Source organism: Temnothorax longispinosus, chromosome 10 (assembly GCF_030848805.1).
Source record: "Temnothorax longispinosus isolate EJ_2023e chromosome 10, Tlon_JGU_v1, whole genome shotgun sequence".
Taxonomy (NCBI): Eukaryota; Metazoa; Arthropoda; class Insecta; order Hymenoptera; family Formicidae; genus Temnothorax; species Temnothorax longispinosus.
This window is the reverse complement of record NC_092367.1, coordinates 10,585,656-10,605,483: the sequence shown is the minus strand read 5'-3', so window position 1 is coordinate 10,605,483 and position 19,828 is coordinate 10,585,656. Positions and strand designations below refer to the sequence as shown.

The following is a 19,828-nucleotide window of genomic DNA, read 5'->3' as shown; positions in this document are numbered from 1 at the left end:
GTCATGTTACCTTCATGGCGTGATTATCACACCGTGCATGCACGAACGCATCATGCTCGCTTCACGAAGTGATTTTGGCATACGTACCCGAATTTATACGTATTTGTAACGTTTTTGCCATTTTATCTGATATTTAAATATTATTTTTATATGTAGTGCGATCTTTTACGATCTTTTACGATCAATATTATAATTCATCATCAATTATATATTAATCGTAAAAGATCGCACTATGTCATCATGTGTGTGTTCAATATGCCATCACGTGTGTGTAATCACTATCCCATCACGTGTGCGTAATCACTGTACCATCACACGTGTAATCACACGTGATGGCATAGTGCGACCTTCTATACGCGCACGTATGCCAAAATCACTTCGTGAAGCGAGCATGATGCGTTCGTGCATGCACGGTGTGATAATCACGCCGTGAAGGTAATATGACCCCGCACGAATTGTTATCTGGGTATATATAATGTTTACAATAAATTAAATTATATGTGTATCTTATTGCTATAATTATAAATTTATATAATATTTAAAAAAATTTACATTTTCAGAACAATATATTTCATCTGCTGTTTATCGTCAATAATTATATTGACTCGAAAACAAAGGTCCGCTAGACTGCTTATCTTATTAAGTACAGGTATGTTATGTTATCATGCATGTGTACATGCGTTTCATATGTATATATGTGCTTGCGTGTGCGTGCGTACGTATATATTCAGGATGGCTCAGTTATTGAGCGGAAGAAAAGAATTAGGTAATTATGCAGTATAGGGGACCACCCTCCGATGACCTTGACCTTGACATATGTTGTCAAGGTCACCCTTCTGAGTGACCTTCAGAAGATTTTAGCCCTCGGTCATTGTTCGTTAAAAAGTTATAAACAAAAAAAGTTTGAAAAATACAGCAGCTATTTTGAGTATTGGAAGGCATAAATGACTAATATATATGGCGAAATAGTTCACGCATACACTTTCCACGCGAACCGAGGTTCACGCACACCCCCCCCCCGTGCTTTCGGGGGAGGTGCGGTAGTCTCGAAATAGTTCACGCATATACTTTCCACGCAAACCGAGGTTCACGCACACCCCCCCCCCCGTGCTTTCAAGGGAGGTGCGGTAGTCCCGAAATAGTTCACGCATATACACTTTCCACGCGAACCGAGGTTCACGCACACCCCCCCGTGCTTTCGGGGGAGGTGCGGTAGTCCCGAAATAGTTCACGCATACACTTTCCACGCGAACCGAGGTTCACGCACACCCCCCCCCCCCGTGCTTTCGGGGGAGGTGCGGTAGTCCCGAAATAGTTCACGCATATACTTTCCACGCGAACCGAGGTTCACGCACACCCCCCCCGTGCTTTCGGGGGAGGTGCGGTAGTCCCGAAATAGTTCACGCATACACTTTCCACGCGAGACGAGTTGTCAAAAAGGCATAAATGACTAATATATATGGCGCGTTCGTGGCGCGCTTTACAAGCTCGTTTATATATATATATATATATGTGTACATAAAGTTATTAACAAAAAAAATTTTTTATAGTTTTATAAAATATTATAATGTATATTTTATTCATTGATATTTTCAGTTATGGGATACATAATAGACATTGTTTTAAAAAAAACGTCTAATCGTTCGTCAAAATCAAATGCTTGTTTGAACATAAATTCTGCTAAATAATGATTGAAGTGACATTCTTTACGGCCATATCGAGGAATAACTCCACGAATATCCCTCCATACTCGTTCAATGTTCTGTGTATGAACACCCGTATGTGGATCAACAAAATTTTCCTTATGATTCACTGTATAATGTTGGTATATGTTCTTATCGATTAGTTGATAAGCTTTCCAACAATCACTGTAAGTTATTGATCCAGGAGCAATATACTTTTGAATCAATGGCAGTAGTATTTCTGCTTTACGGGATTCAACTGGCACAACAAACATTTTTTTCGTATTACGTTGTACACCACCGAAAAGCCATTGTCCTGTGATTAGTCGTCCGCGATGATATTTACGACGTCCAAATTTAGCTTCATCAATTTCAATAACAATTCCATCTCCACCAAGTTGTTCTTGATTATGCATCAACCATTGATTCATGAGCTAAAATGCCAAATTATTGAATTTAAAGTAAGTTTTGACACTTACTGTCTAATATAACATAAAATTAATTACCTCCCGACAAAAGTTGACCCAATCAACTGCTGTGTGTGATGAAATATTCAGCTCCTTCTGTAGAAACATTTGTCGTGGGGTGTTTATCATCAACACATAACAAATTAATCGACAAACTGTGTCAATATTTAGAAGGCCATGCGAAAACCATGTTCCGTTTAAAACACTTATTTTAAAATTACAAATCACTCTTTTGCGTTTGCATTTTTGTAATTGTTTATAATAATGCTGCGTGCAATGAATAATTAATGATCCATCATTAAATACTATATTCTTGCAACGCGGACATTTTACTTTTTTCCGTATCACATTTTTTGTGCACAAATAGTCTATTAACTCGTCGTATATTGTCGTTAAAGCGAGAAATTCATAGAATTTCATTTTCTGATAGTTCAACAGGATGTTATCTGTACGAAAACCTATCGTATACTGGCTTATTTTCGAAAAATACAGTTTCAAATTCGCAAGAAATATCAACAACAGTAGGAAAGGTAATCAAGGACAACTTATGCTTAGTGAAGAATGTAATATGAAAGCATATAGGCTATATACGGTGTCGGAAAATTACAATTTATCAACAATTTACTGCTTTAAATGTTGTGTTTTGGTAAAGCAGCGACTTTACACAAACAAAATAAAGTATAAAATAAATTTTCGCCAGTAATAAAATATAATCAGTGTTTAATGATCGGCCTGACTGACAATATATTGAAAATTATAACGACGTTTCGACCTCTATTTTGGGTCCTTATCAAGTTTATGCTGGAAAATATAAATTGCCGGTAATACATATAAAAAATAGAAAAAAAGGGGGAGGGGGAGAATGCAACGTATTCTACTTACATGGATCAATGTGCGTCAAACAATATAAAATTAATCATCGTTACGTTTTAACAAGGCGGGTGGAACAGATATAAGCTTTGTGCGGCATGACCGTCACGTATAGCGCCCGACGAACGACTGATATACATTGCATCGTCAAGAACAATCACAAACACGCATAGCGCCCGACGAACGACTGACATACATCGTGTCGTCAAGAATAATCACAAATAAATAAAATAACATAGAGTGTAACGTTTAAAGAGTAGCGATTATACGATCGTAAACCAACGGTAAGTTTTCTGTGTCTTTCTGCAAATTTATAGCGTCAGTATGCTTTTTGATTAATATCATTTCAGCCGTTTCACGTTTTTTGACATACTGTTCCCTGTGCAAGATCGTGGCTTCTTGCCATTTAAAATTATGGTCAAAATCAATTCTGTGCTTGCTTACAACCGATTGCTGACTGAAGTGCTTGTTAATGTCTGCACGATGCTCTTTAACACGAGTTTCTAAGTGGCGCTTGGTTTGGCCAATGTAACAAGCATTGCAATCCGAGCAATCTAATTTGTAGACAACGCCCGTGTGTTTCATGATCTCTAATTTGTCCTTCCCTTTTTTAATTAGTGCGTCTAGTTTCTTAGGAACGGTATACAAGGTACTCAAACCGTAATTGTTGAAAATGCGTCGTAAACCCTCACTAAAAGTTTTAACATACGGGATAGGAATATAATTTTTGAGATCAGGGATATTAGCGCTATTTATACGGTTGTCAGATTCATCGTTATTTGACCGCTTATCAATTTCAGCAAGTCTTCTTCGAATATGTTTATCAACGAGAGGGGCCGGAAAGCAATTGTTCAGTTACGGTCAACAATTACGGTTTGAGTACCTTGTATACCGTTCCTAAGAAACTAGACGCACTAATTAAAAAAAGGAAGGACAAATTAGAGATCATGAAACACACGGGCGTTGTCTACAAATTAGATTGCTCGGATTGCAATGCTTGTTACATTGGCCAAACCAAGCGCCACTTAGAAACTCGTGTTAAAGAGCATCGTGCAGACATTAACAAGCACTTCAGTCAGCAATCGGTTGTAAGCAAGCACAGAATTGATTTTGACCATAATTTTAAATGGCAAGAAGCCACGATCTTGCACAGGGAACAGTATGTCAAAAAACGTGAAACGGCTGAAATGATATTAATCAAAAAGCATACTGACGCTATAAATTTGCAGAAGGACACAGAAAACTTACCGTTGGTTTACGATCGTATAATCGCTACTCTTTAAACGTTACACTCTATGTTATTTTATTTATTTGTGATTATTCTTGACGACACGATGTATGTCAGTCGTTCGTCGGGCGCTATGCGTGTTTGTGATTGTTCTTGACGACGCAATGTATATCAGTCGTTCGTCGGGCGCTATACGTGACGGTCATGCCGCACAAAGCTTATATCTGTTCCACCCGCCTTGTTAAAACGTAACGATGATTAATTTTATATTGTTTGACGCACATTGATCCATGTAAGTAGAATACGTTGCATTGTCCCCCTCCCCCTTTTTTTCTATTTTTTATATGTATTACCGGCAATTTATATTTTCCAGCATAAACTTGATAAGGACCCAAAATAGAGGTCGAAACGTCGTTATAATTTTCAATATATTGCCAGTCAGGCCGATCATTAAACACTGAAAATAAAGTATTCTCTGCTTTAACAAAAAAACTTCAATTTATCAACAATTTACTGGTTTAAATGTTGTGTTTTGGTAAAGCATATAAAGTTATAGAAGTTGTGATTTTCTTTAAAGCAGGGCACACACACGTATATATTAGTTATTTATGCCTTCCAATACTCAAAATAGCTGCTATATTTTCCAAACTTTTTTTGTTAATAACTTTTTAACGAACAATGACCAAGGGCTAAAACCTTCTGAAGGTCACTCAGAAGGGTGACCTTGACAACATATATCAAGGTCAAGGTCATCGGAGGGTGGTCCCCTATACTGCATAATTACCAAGAATTAATTACTATAGCAAATCTATTCGTAAAATGTGGGATAACTAACATTTTTTTGCAACGAGAGCTATAAATTTGCAATAATAGCAAAACCTTTTGTTAAAGTTTTGCTGAATCTTTTGCTACTTAGTAATAATTACACAAAGATTTTGCTACTATTGCTAAATTATAGCTCTCGGTACAAAAAGTGTTAGTTATTCCATATATTTTATGAATAGATTTGGTATAATAATTAATCCTTTTTTTTCTTTGTGGTATACAATCGGGATGCAAATGATTCTGTTTGAAAAAATAAATTAAAAATGTAGGAGAGAGAGAGAGAGAGAGTTTTTTATATTAAGTAATAATACAAATATTAATAATATATGATTTAGACAATCAGTACATATTTGGCAATTTTACTCTATATATATATGTAGCACGCGCATGAGTAAACACAAACACGTATGTATACACGGAAAGAACAGTTTTATTGAAGTATCTAAAAATTCAGCTAGATACAGATCTGAAAATAATTTTGTTGCACTATCAAAATAATTATGTAGAATACTTAAACTGACTGCTAAAATGTTAAAATTTTTTACAGTATTATCATCATATTTCAGCAACCTATTACTACAATTATTTTGATGGTGTTTCCGTGTAGTAGGCATATGTATAAAGAAAACATATAGTTGTTTTAATCTTAAAACAATTATATTGCTTAAAACAACAAATTTAAGACACTCATAATTTTTCATATAGTTTAAATATTATGATTGCAACAAATTGCATTCAGTTACTTAATAAATACACAACACATTAAAATTATCGTTTTTTTATTAAGATTAAGGAATAACGCTAAAATCTTTTTAAAATAATTATATGTTAAAATAACTATAAAATTTTTAATGCACAACTATGTATACATATAGATAATAATAATGTACGTGAGAGTACGTACATAGCATAGAGAAAACATATAGTTATTTTAAGGTTTTAGCGCTACTTCTTATAGTTAATACATACATATATATATATATATATATATATATATATATATATATATATACATACACACACACACAGGGTATCCCATTTTAATTGATCACCCCCAAAAACTTTTTATATTTGTGATTTTAGAAAAAATGCTTCAGACAAAAGTTGTTTGGTTTGAAGAGAGATATATATGATTCCAATGTGAGTCGTGTCATACATGTCGTCAGTTTCAAGAAATTTTAAAGGAGACTAATTTCTTAAATGGTACTTAATTTTTTCTTATAAATAAAAGTTGTAGATCTCGTCGAGACGTTTTCAAAACGCTATAATAAAGCTCTCTTTTATTAAGAATTTCCTGAGATATTTAAAATTTTGTTATAATATTTTTAATATAAAATATAAAATATCTCATAAAGTATTCACTTTTCGATGACATTACCTTCATACTTTTATACATAGATACGTATATAATGAAATAAATTGATTGTTGTAAAACAAACAGAAAAAATTATTTTTAAAAATTTGATTACATTTTATAGATACATTCAATTTTATACAAAATTGCTAATGTAAAAATTATTATTATTATTTGCTTCCTTCTATTATTATACGTATAAAAGTATGAAGTTAAAGTTATAGAAAAGTGAGTTATACTTCACGAGATATTTCATATTTATATTAAAAATATTGTAACAAAATTTTAAATATTTCAGGAAATTCTTAAGAGGAAAGAGGACTTTATTATAGTGTTTTAAAAACAACTCCTTTAAAATTTCTTAAAAATGACATATGACACGACTCACATTAAAATCATATGTCTTCCTTCAAACCAAAAAACTTTCGTCTGAAGTATTTCTTTTTAAAATCACAAATAAAAAAGTTTGGAGGTAATTGATTAAAATGGGACACCCTTTACACTTTACATATATATATGCATGGTTCATTTCTAAATATCTTTTCTCCTACGTCTTTTACAAAAAGAATGTTTCAGATAAAAGTTATACGGCTTGAAGAAAGACAAATAATGATAAAATCAATTTTCGAAGAAATCAATTTTTTAAGCTTACATGAAGTTTACCGCCATTTTTTTTTATATGGAATTATATAATTAATTTAACACTTATATGTAGAATAACTGGAGGAATCATATTATGTAAAAGAAATCATATAATTCCATTAAAAAAAATGGCAATAAACTTTATGTGAACTTAAACAATCAATTTTTAAGAAAATTGATTTTACCATTATTCCTTCCTTTAAGCCGTACAACTTTTGTTTAAACATTTTTTTTGTGAAAAGCGTAGGAAGAAAGATATTTACGTGGAAACTTTTCAAATAAACAGCCTGTATATAGTGTCCCAGAAAGAGGATAAAATTTTGAGACAAAAGTTTCGTCTTAGTATTTTATTCTCTTTCACTCCCTTAAATATGAATAAAACGCAATGTACAAAATTTATGTCTCTATTTACTTCTCAAATCTATGTATAGGCGTATAACGTTGGGCGTGTGTGCGGCTTATACATATATATGTGTGAACGTGCATTGTATATGTATGTATGTATGTACATATCTATGTATGTATGTATACAGGATGTTTCAGATTATACGTCCCATTCTTTTTTATCGGAAATAGATAGATAATAGTCAGAAATTAAGGAAACAATTTTCATGAACACAAAACCTATTTGAACTATCTAACAGTGGTATTTCGGTTTTTAGGAAACTATCGGAAATAAAATAAACTTGAGTCAAGTCGAAAATTTTAAATAGGAACATTCCAGATAGCACAGGATGAATAAGAGTATATCCATAGAGAATTTATTTAAAAAAATACAAAATTAGAGAAAAGAATATTTGAAGAATTCTTAAAGAATTAATCATAATCAATTTATTTTGAAATATTCCTTAAAAGTTCCTTATAACAAATACTTTGTGACTCAGTATTTTAAATACTCTGAGAATTTATGAAGATTTGAATTACAAGTGTTTTATTTGTTATAATTACTTCCTGTGACTGCATTCAGCAGATCTCATCGTGAAATAAGTGTTGACTGACATGTAAATTTATCGTTGTTAAAAGTTATTTATATTTAACAGAATTAAGAATTAATGATATATACTTTTATATTATTAGAATAAAGAATAAAAGAGAATACAAAGATACTATAATAACTTATTGAACCAAAAAAATAATAATAAAAGTTACCTGCTATATTTTTAAAAAATTCTTTATTTTATCAGAAATTGTTATTCATTAAATTACAGCGTTTAATATTTAATATTACATTTCTTTATATTACATGTTTATAAAAATATTTAAATAAACACAAAAATGTGTGTATGATAAAATTTTCTATAATTTTGTCTATAATTTATTTTATGCTCTTCAATTTCTCCTGGGTATATTTTTAGTTATTGTATATAAACATGTACATTTTTTTAAAAATATATGTATAAAAAGAATGTATTATTGCATACTCGCTTGATATTCCGTGCTTTATTGCTACGGTATGCGAAAAATTCTATAATTTACCTTCAAATCTAGATTTGCCCCTTTAGAGATTGATAGGGCAAAATCCTGAATTGTTTTTAAGCATTTGTATGGATAAGTTTTGTAAGCAAAAACCAAGTCGATATCTCATCAAACCTTAAGAGATATTAAGGAAAACACATTTTATCCCTTTTTACCCTGTTAATGGTCGAATTTCTAACAATCCCTTCTTACAATTAATAAATGTTTACGTCATGGAAGGAATATATTCTCCAAATTTCATATATCTAGGTTTAGGGGTTTGGGCTGGGCGTGTTGATGAATCAGTCAAGACATTTGATTATATAGATATATGTAGATAAAGTTTATTTAAAAAAAAATAAATTAAAAGTCAAAATAATAATATTTTTTTAACTTTTTTCTATAGACAATTTTTTCAATGTGAGGTTTCGAATTAAATATATTTTAATTATTTTAATTATTTTATTAGGAAGAAGACTGTTGTTTACTAAATCAACTAATAATAACATTACGTCAATTATAATTTAACAGTGTCAACAATGTAATTGTTATATACATGTTATAATATACTTACACTGTTTAGTGAAAAATTATAATATTGATGTAATGCTACTGTTGGTTGAAGTTTACTGAATACTTCGTAATTCTATATCTATTATAAACACAAATCTCCTTAAAAAAAGTATACATCTGTTGATATAAAATAAAATTGAATACTTTAAGAAGTTTTCAAGAATTCCAATTATGGTACATGTAAATTCCTGAATCATTCTTATAGTATTCTTCTGTGGATATACAATTACTTAAAGATATACAATTCAGAAAAGGAGAAAACTTGAAGAATACTTTACAAATTCTCTGTGCTATCTGGAATAGGTCAAGTAAAAAAATATCATTGGATAAGTTTCTTAAAAACAAACAACTTTTGTTTAATCTTTTTTGTTAAACAGTTCAAACAGACTTTTGTTTAAATTTTTTGTTATACAATTTGAATAAACTTTGGTAAAAATAAAAATTTAGAAAAAAGAGTGATAGATAGCCTGAATGTCTTATATATGTATGTGTGTAATATAGATAAAATATATAGTATAGATTTCATATATGATATTAATATTTATTATTATTGTTTGTTTCAGGAAAGCATCCAGGAAGGAGTTCTGGAAGCTTGAAAGAAGACGTTAAATTATTTTTAATTATTATGTGTAAATATTTATAGTTATAATTATAGTTATACTTTGTAATAGTTATTAAATTATTAAGTAATTAAGTAATTATTAGAATATAGAATTGTTATATATTATTTGTTATAATTTAAAATATTATATTATTAAAAATATATTTATATTATTATAAAATTAAATACATTTTAATTATAACAATTTTATATGTATGAGTTAAATAAAAAATATCTCTGATATAATAAAAAATACTGTTGTTGATATTGCTACTGATAATGATAATGATAATGATGATGATGATAATGATAATGATGATAATGATGATAATGATGATAATAATGATGATAATGATAATGATGATGATGATGATGATGATGATAATGATGATAATGATGATAATGATAATATATATAATATTAATTATTAGTATTAATTATTAGTATTGATAATATTAATTATTAGTATTGATAATATTGATTGATAATATTGGTAATATTGATAATATTATTGTTTGTTAATATTGATTTATAATATTGATAATATTAATTAATTATATTGATAATAATATTGATAATATTGGTGATATTGACAATATTAATAATATTGGTAATATTAATAATATTGATTGATTATATTGATAATATTAGTTAATAATATTAAATAATAATATTGATAATATAGTTTGTTAATATTGATATATTGATTAATAATATTGGATTTTAGTAAAATTATCTAAAAGTTATCTTTATTAAAGTATATATATATATATATACTTTAATATATATACTTTATATATATACTTTAATATACATATATATATATATATATTAATTTATATACCATTTATATACATTCATATTTAAATAATTCCACGACGTAGAATAGAACGTTCTTTTGAAGAAGAACAAGAATTTCAACAACAACGTCGTAAAAGAAAAGCGGATAATCAACGTCAACGTAATAAAACTATAAAAACTTTAATTAATAATAGTAATGTCCAAATAAACCCTAACCCAAGACCCTATACTGTTTTATGTGTTGATGGTACAATACATGGTAATCGTGTAATAAATCTAAACAACGAGATAGCTGGAGGTAGTACCATAAATGTTACAACAGTATGTCATCAATCTGCCAAATATCAATCCCATTATCGAGCACGTAAGAGAAGGCAACCATGTTTAAGTATTAATAATACAATGTCTATAAACGATATAGCAGAATATTATATTGGTTCCATGGATGTGCTTTGTATCCATTGCAATGCAAAACATTTTGCAGTTGAAAAAATATCTAATAAGGGAGATTCATTTCATGATTGTTGTAATCATGGTGCGGTATATTTGGAATCTTTACCTCAACCTCCACAATTTCTTTGTAATTTATTTAATGGTAGTCATGCAAAATCCAATAAGTTTTTCAAATATATTCGCAGTTATAATAGTTCATTTTCATTTGTGTCATTTAATACTAATTTAGTTAATTTTCAAAATAGACGATCAGGTCCATATTGTTTCAAAATACAAGGACAAATTTATTATCAAATAAATACAGCATTATATGTTGCCCACAATGAAAATCCGACTTACGGTCAGCTTTTTATTATAGATTCTAATGAAGCAATAAATTATCGTTTTAATGAAAATTCAAATTTAGATTTTGAAATTATACAAAATCTTGAACATATAATGCGAGAATTTAATATATTTGCTCAATCTTATCAAATGATGGGTGAAGAATTAGAAAATCAACAATTAGAAATAGAATCTGGAGAATTGTTGCCAGAATTACAATTATTATTTACATTAAGACCAGGTATGGATCGACGCCGATATAATGCTCAAAGAACTAATGAAGTTGCTGCTGTTTTTCGGACGACTGCTGATGGAGAAATTCCAGAATCATACGTAACAATACGTAATAGAAATGACAAAACTTTACAAAACGTTAGTACCATGGATCCAAATGTTGAACCATGGATATATCCACTATTTTATCCATATGGTACTCAAGGATGGCATTGTAATTTAACAAAGTTAAATAGTAATAAACGAATAACTAGAGGCCAGTATATTAAATATCGAATGGCTATTCGTGATGAATTCAACGTCTTCTTATTAGGGCGTCGTCTATTTCAACAGTGGCTTGTAGACAATTATGTAAAAATTGAAAAGGACAGAATAAATTATTGTAGAGATCATCAAAAAGAATTACGTACTGAAACATATCAAGGTTTAAAAGATTATTTACAAACTACAGCGAATAATTTAAATGGACGCATTGAAATGATGATTATACTTCCATCTACATTTATTGGATCACCGCGTAATATGTTACAAAATTATCAAGATTCAATGGCAATAGTTAGTAAATTTGGTAAACCAGATCTTTTCATTACAATGACTTGCAATCCAAAATGGCGTGAAATTGAAGAAAATCTTTTACCTGGTCAACAAGCTTCTGACAGACCTGATATCTGTGCTCGTGTTTTTAATATTAAAAAGAATTATTTAATTGATTTAATTGTTAAACAAAAATTTTTTGGAGAAATAGCAGCCTTTGTATATGTCATTAAATTTCAAAAACGTGGTTTGCCACATGTTCATATGTTAGTTACTTTAAAATACGATTTTAAAATCACAACTCCACAAATTGTTGACAAATATATTTCTGCTGAAATTCCTGATCCTTGTGAAACTCGTACTTTACATGATATAGTAATGAAACATATGATTCATGGACCTTGTGGTGATTGGTGTTTGGTAGATGGAAAGTGTTCGAAACATTATCCTAAACCATATCTTGAAGAAACCAGAATGGATGAAGATGCTTATCCTTATTATCGTCGACGAAATAATAGTAGAAATTTTGAACGCCCTGGTAGATATATAGTTGATAATCGTTATGCAGTTAATCGTATAGTTGATATAGTATATATATATATATATATATATAGTTATATATAGTATATATAGTTGATAATCGTATTGTCCTACTTTATCGATCATTTTTAATTGTCACATAAATGTTGAGGTAGTTCCAAGTATTAAATCGGTTAAATATCTGTATAAGTATATTTACAAAGGACATGATGTTGCTGCTATAACAATTGAGCCAATAACAGAAAATGTAATTATTGATCATGATGAGATACATGATTTTATAGAAACTCGTTATGTTGGACCTGTAGAAGCCAGTTGGCGTATTTTTGAAAAGAAGCTACAAGATAAAAGCCATACTATTGTACGTTTGCCTGTGCATCTTCCTAATGAACAAAATGTTATAATCGAAAATGAAGCCATTGAAGAAGCAATGACTTCTGCTTTAAATCGAGTTACAATGTTAATTGATTATTTCTTATTAAATTCTCGTGATGAAGAAGCAAGACAGTATTTATATGTAGAAATTCCACGCTATTATACGTTTAAGAAAGAGAAAATTAATGGAAGATATCTATCACGTTGGGTTAAACGCAAAAGTCATTATAATTGTATAGGACGAATGTATTCCGTTAGTCCAACACAAACTGAATTATATCATTTACGACTATTATTATTCACTGTAAAAGGAGCTACGAGTTTCGATCATTTAAAAACTGTAAATGAGAAGTTTGTCAATCATTTTCAGCGGCATGTCTGGCTTTAGGTTTGATTGAAGATGATGATGAATGGAGACGAGCTATGAATGAAGCTGTTGGATGGATGATGCCAAGACAACTTCGTAGATTATTTGTACGTATATTATTACATTGTCAACCGTTGCATCCTGAAGAGCTTTGGGAAAATTTTAAAGTAACGATGTCAGAAGACTATGTGCGACACTTTGGATTGTTACAAGGACAACAGAAAGCTTATGCACAAATTGGTACCATGCTTTCTGCTGAGGGTAAAACTTTCGCAGATTTTCCACAAATGGAACAATTGACAGAAAATTATGAGGACGAAGATTATACAACACTTGAGCAAGCTATGGAAGTTGGTATCAGACAATATGAACAGTTAAATGACAAGCAAAAAGAAATAGTAGATCTTATATTTAAAAAATTAGATAATAATAATCACAATAGCAATTGTTTTTATATCGATGGTCCAGGTGGTTCAGGTAAAACGTTTACATACACAACTATCTATCATTTAGCTAAAATTCGTAAGAAACATGTATGTACAATGGCTTTTACGGGCATTGCAGCGACGTTATTGCCAGCAGGAAAAACGGTTCATAAGACATTTGGATTGCCGGTTCCATTATTTGCTGATTCATCATCCAGCATTAAAATCCAATCAAAAGAAGCTCAATATTTGAAAAAAACAGATATTTTTATTTGGGATGAAGCGCCAATGGCACCACGATATGCTCTAGAGATTATGGATCGAACGTTGCGTGACATTATGAATAATGATTTACCTTTCGGTGGAAAAATTATTGTAATAGGTGGTGATTTTAGACAGCTTCTCCCTATTAAGATACATGGTACTCGAAATAAAATCGTGAATCTTTCGATCAAGTTTAGTTCTACTTGGAGACATTTTATAAGTTTCTCTTTAACGGAAAACATGCGAGTTCTTCCAGAGGAAACTGAATTTGCAAAATTTCTATTAGATATGGGAGATGGCATATTAAATGATTCTAATGATAATATACAACTTCCGGATTATTGTATTACACCAATTAATGCCGATATTGTAGAAGATATATATGGTGATCTAATACGAAATAAAGAATTTAATAAAATGTCAAAGTGTGCAATACTTTCTGCAAGAAATGTCGATGTAGATGAAATTAATAAACGAGTTGTCGAATTATTAGATACATTTGAAGAACAAATTTATACAAGTACAGATAGTACTGAAAACTGTGGTGATAATGGTGACATTGGTGAAGTTTTACTACCAGAATATTTAAATACTTTGTCTCCTTATGAATTACGTTTAAGACCGAATTGTGTCATTATGTTAATTAGAAACCTCAGTATCAATGAAGGTCTTTGCAATGGCACTAGATTAATGATTATAGAACTGAAATGTAAACTTTTAACGGGTGATAAAGTAGGAGATATTGTTTTCTTAAATCGTATAACTTTGTATTGCAAAAATGTATATCCTTTCACTTTTAAAAGAAGACAATTTCCGATAAAATTAGCTTTTGCTATGACAATTAACAAGTCACAGGGACAAACATTTGACAGAGTAGGAATAGATCTTCGTAAAGATGTTTTTAATCATGGACAACTTTATGTTGCCTTTTCACGAGTACGTTCTTGGGAAGCATTAAAAATTTATCTTGGCAGTCAGCGAAATAATAAACAAGTTAAAAACTACGTATATAAAGAAATATATGTATAATTTTTCTCCTCTTAAATTTTTATATAAAAGTAGTTTTTGACATATATAATTATGTGCGTATATCATTAAAAATGTACAGTTAAAAAATAAATGGCGCGCGTACATATATTTAAGCTATAATGTAGTAGTATTGTATTTATTTTATGTTTAAGCGCGTGTAGTATTGTAGTATTTTGTGATATATATAATGAAAAAGCTAAATGGCGCGCGCGTAGCGCGCGCTTGTATTGTTCTAGTTTAAGAAAAATTCGTCCGCCATATTGGATCCGCCATTTTTATTTTTTTTAGAGATATCCAAATCTTAGTGCTATCTACTCACAAGCTATGTATCCTCTTTTTTCTATTAGAAACAACAATTTAATCATATGATTTGTGTTTTTAACCCATATGAAGCGCCATATTTTGACCGCCATATTGAATTTTCAAAAGTACCACACTGTATTTGATAGAGCACACAAAAACAGAGATTTTAAGCCCTAAATCATTTTAATCGGTTCAATAGAATTTTGGAGACGGCCCTGTCCCGGTTGACATGGAACATGGAACGTTTCATATATATATACAGAGAGAAACCTGAGAGCGGCCATCCGGCTTCGGGGGACGTTTGTCCTAATCTGCCCTCTGAGAAAGTGGACGTCAACTACGGCGTTACGCTCGGTAACGATCAGAGAGAACTCGGGTAACGATACATGGGTTCGTATCCATGCTATGATTCGTGTCCGAACTACTCAGATGGAAGGGATATGCTGGTCGCGCAAGCCCCTCCTCTGTCCGTGTACGCTAGGCACTCGGCAAGCTTCGAGCGGGGAGAGAAGGGCAGACATACGATCTGCTGTCTCTCTTGCGCTGTGACGTTGCCGCTTTGCACGGGCCGGCTATACCACGATGCCACGCATTTCGAGTATTGCGTCTCGTGTCTCGCCGAGTGCCGAGTCTCGAGTTGACAAATCGACGATACGCTATACCCGCTATACGTTACATTTGCGTGTATATTTACAAATTTTAACTTTTATATTTATAACTAAATAAATTAAAAAAAAAATATATATATATATATATATGTATATACATTTGAAATTTATAAATATATAAAGATTGCAAATATAATTAATTAAATAAATATTTATAAACATAAAAACTAAAATTCGTAAATGTAATGTATAGAAATCACCTTTCTATGCTTTTCTATCTAAAAAAGTCTTACATTAAAAACCTTTACTTTAGCATAATAAATTTTAAATTTAATATTTAAATGCATACCAATAATTATATTATTAACTATATTGAGAAAAAAATGGTAGTTTATAATGTTTCTTGCACTCTTATTAAATTTATTTTATCTAATGCATGTTCAAGCGGCCAAATTACGAGCAACAACAGAAGGATAATTGGATAAAAATAAAAACACTTTCTTAAATAAACAATACACATGGGTAACAGTCAGTTCTATTATAATTCTCGTATAGTTCTAACGTTTTCTAAAGAGTTCTGACGATAAGCATTATTTATTTATATTTTAAATAATTTTTATTTCCCAAGAAAGACGCATTTACGGGTATATGGGTGAGACGCTGTAGAAAATCTCGGAGTTCTGACTTATATAAAATATTTTTCGTACAGTTCTAAACATACTAAAACAATTTCTAAAGAGTTCCGGGCATTGGAAATGTTGTATAATTTTTAAATAAATTAATAACGCACGAAAGGAATTTATCGAGAATAGGGTCTTTCTCGAGCGATAAAAATTATTTAAAAAATGAATAAATAATGCTTATATTGCCAGAATAAAATAGGACAACGTTAGAACACGTTCAGAACTACACGAGAATTATAACAGAACTCACAGAACTGTCGAAATACGGCCAGCGTTTCAGCTTATTTTCGATAAATTCCTGATTTTCGAGCGGTATTAATTTATTTAAAAATTATACAACGTAGCTAGTGTTTGCTAAAGTTAATAAACATATATATGCAACGTAGCTAGTGGCGGGAACTCTTTAGAAAATGCTTTAGTATGCTCAGAACTATACAAAAAATATTTTATACAAGCCAAAACTCCGAGATTTCGCACAGCGTCTCATCTTCTTCTAACATGATTATTTTTTGGTTAATATTAACTTTTTTTAATATAACACAAAGATTCTAACGCTCGGAACTCTTTAGAAAATGTTTCAATATGCTCAAAACTACTTGAAAAATATTTTACATAAACCGGAACTCCGAGATTTCAACTGGCGTCTCAACTCGGTATACTCGTTGCATTGTAATTTTTTTTAAGTACCTTATAATTAATTTTTTTGCTTTTATATGGCAGAACTCTTTATACATAGAACTGTTATAGAACTATAGATCTTGCAAAATCTGATGAGATACAGTGGTGGAACTTGTGTAGGACAAAGTGAGACGCTGCGTGAACCTATAATCCTCAGTTTGTACTGACGCGTTTTTATGGCTTTAATGGCCAGAACTATTTGTTTAAACTATCAAGAACTCTAGAACTATTGAAAAGGAAGCCAGAACTCTCAATAATTTGTGAGTTTCTGCAAAATAAGATGATAGCTTCACACACACGTCAGGAAGAGATTGTAAAGAATTATTAACGGAGATATTCTAATTTAAAAGATCTTTACAATGTATATTTTTTATGAATGTTTTATAGGGAAACGAAGAAAGTGAATAACGTTAAACTTTGCATGTTTTCTTCACTTTATTTAAAAAACTTATTTTTATTTTTTAAGTAACAAAAATGCTCTTTTTTCTGTTATATCCTGGTTCACTATAACTGACAGACGATGTAAATAATTCTAGCTGTTTTAGGTATCTGAAACGCAAAAAGCTAAAATTTTCTTATTTTGCAGGAGAAGTGTGGCTATCGTCTGAACTAGAACTAAATCAATATTTTCATTTTGAGCGGCTTTTTTATTAAAAATATAACTTTTTTAAAAATTTTATTAGTATTTTATTAAAAGAAAATGTTTATTCTAGTTCAGACGATAGTCATATCACCTATTTTGAATAAGAAAATTTTTGGTTTTTACGTTTCTGATACCTAAAACAGCTAGAATCATTTACTTCGTTTCTCATACTTACGTCTTTTAGTGATCAAGATATAACATAAAAGTAACAAAAAAGAAGAATATTTTTCTTACTTAAAAAATAAAAATAGATTTTTAAAGTAAGATTAAAAGAACATGCAAAGTTTAACGTTATTCGCTTTCTTCGTTCCCCTATAAAAAATTCCTGAAAAATACCTATTTTTAAAGACCTCCGGTTCCAGTCATACTCAACTTATATTCATGCTTAAAAAGAAAAATTTATTTTACTAAAGTTAATTTACTAAATATTACATATTCCATCCTATATAAGAAAAGTCATGGAGACGCGAGAAGTGCTTGTTTGGAGTCGAATATATCGCGTGAATTGTTACCGTTTTTCCGCGTATCTGATTAGCTGTAGCTGTCGAGTTTGCGCGGCAAGTTTCGCGATGCTGCTGGTGCTGTGAATGATGACGGCTCGTATCTTGTGGGGTTAGTACGCGAGGTTAGTGAGATTATATATATATATATATATATATATATATATATATATATATATTTTTATAATATATACCTTTCTCTTTATCGTTCTCTCTCTTTTTTCTTTCTTTCTCTCTTCTATACCTAAATTTTTCCATCTTTTTACCATCTTTTATCTTAACTTTCTGTCGTTTCCTTACTTTTTCTTTAACAAACTTTCCATTCTCTTTTACTTTCTTCTCTATATTCTTTATTTCTTTAATTTTGCCTTCTTTAAAAAAATGAAGAATGTAGTAATTAATTTTTTTTAAATAATGTGTATAAATTAAATATATATAGATGTATATATTTAGATAGATATATAGATATATAGATATATAGATATATAGATATATAGATAATTTATGAATAGATTCACCTAAAAATATTTAAATTTATATATTAGTTAACTTATGTCACTTTTTATATACTTTTAAAAAATTTATGTGTTTTGTATGTTGTGGTTAAGGTACAAAAGTTAAAGAAAATAAGGAAGAGAGAAAGAATAAGAAGAGAATTTCGTTGAATAGAAAGTGAAAAGACTATAGAAATATTATAGAGATAGAAGAAGGAGAGAAAGATATAGAGATAGAAAAAGAAGAAAGAAAGAGAAGAAAAGGAACAATAAAGAGAAAGGTATATATTATAAAAATATTATATTATTTTAATAAATATTAGTTTATATATACAATTGTGATTCCATTTATTAAAAAAAAGAAAATTTTCCTTTTTATTAGTATATTTTTTTCTCAGTGAATACACTTATACTAATAAAAAGAAAAATTTTCTTCATTTTAGTAAATAGAGTCACAGTTGTATGCAAACTAATATTTACTAAAATCTAGAACATTTTTTTTTTCAGTGTAAAAACGTTGTAATAATTTTTGTTTCTTTAGTGTGTATTTTGTAAAGAAGAATATAGAATATTTGTACATATTTTAGAAAGAGAGAAAGAGGGAAAGGAAGAGAGAAAGGAAAGGAAGAGAAAGAGAGTATGGTAGTGTAGCATAACGTAACGTGAATCAACCTACAAGACTTTCGTGTGGTAACGTAACGTAACGTAATGTAGATCAACGCACAAGAAATGTATAACGCTGTAACCGATAAGTTTCTTGTGCGTTGACTCACTTTACGTTATGCTACGTTACTATACAAGAGTCTTGTGTGGAGGCTCTTAAGTTTATTCAAAGTCAAAGAAGATAAATAAGAAAGAAAGAAGAAGAAGAAAGGG

At 30.0% G+C, this 19,828-nt stretch overlaps 1 long non-coding RNA gene across 1 annotated transcript; it reads right to left on the bottom strand.

Moving 5' to 3' along the window:
* Nucleotides 1-1,169: 1,169 nt before the first annotated feature.
* LOC139820661 (uncharacterized) lies at nt 1,170-3,142 on the bottom strand. The gene is made up of 3 exons (XR_011734063.1): nt 3,032-3,142; nt 2,189-2,950; nt 1,170-2,116 (listed from the first exon to the last, which is right to left on the bottom strand). It is a non-coding gene; the product is annotated as an uncharacterized lncRNA (long non-coding RNA).
* Nucleotides 3,143-19,828: the final 16,686 nt, after the last annotated feature.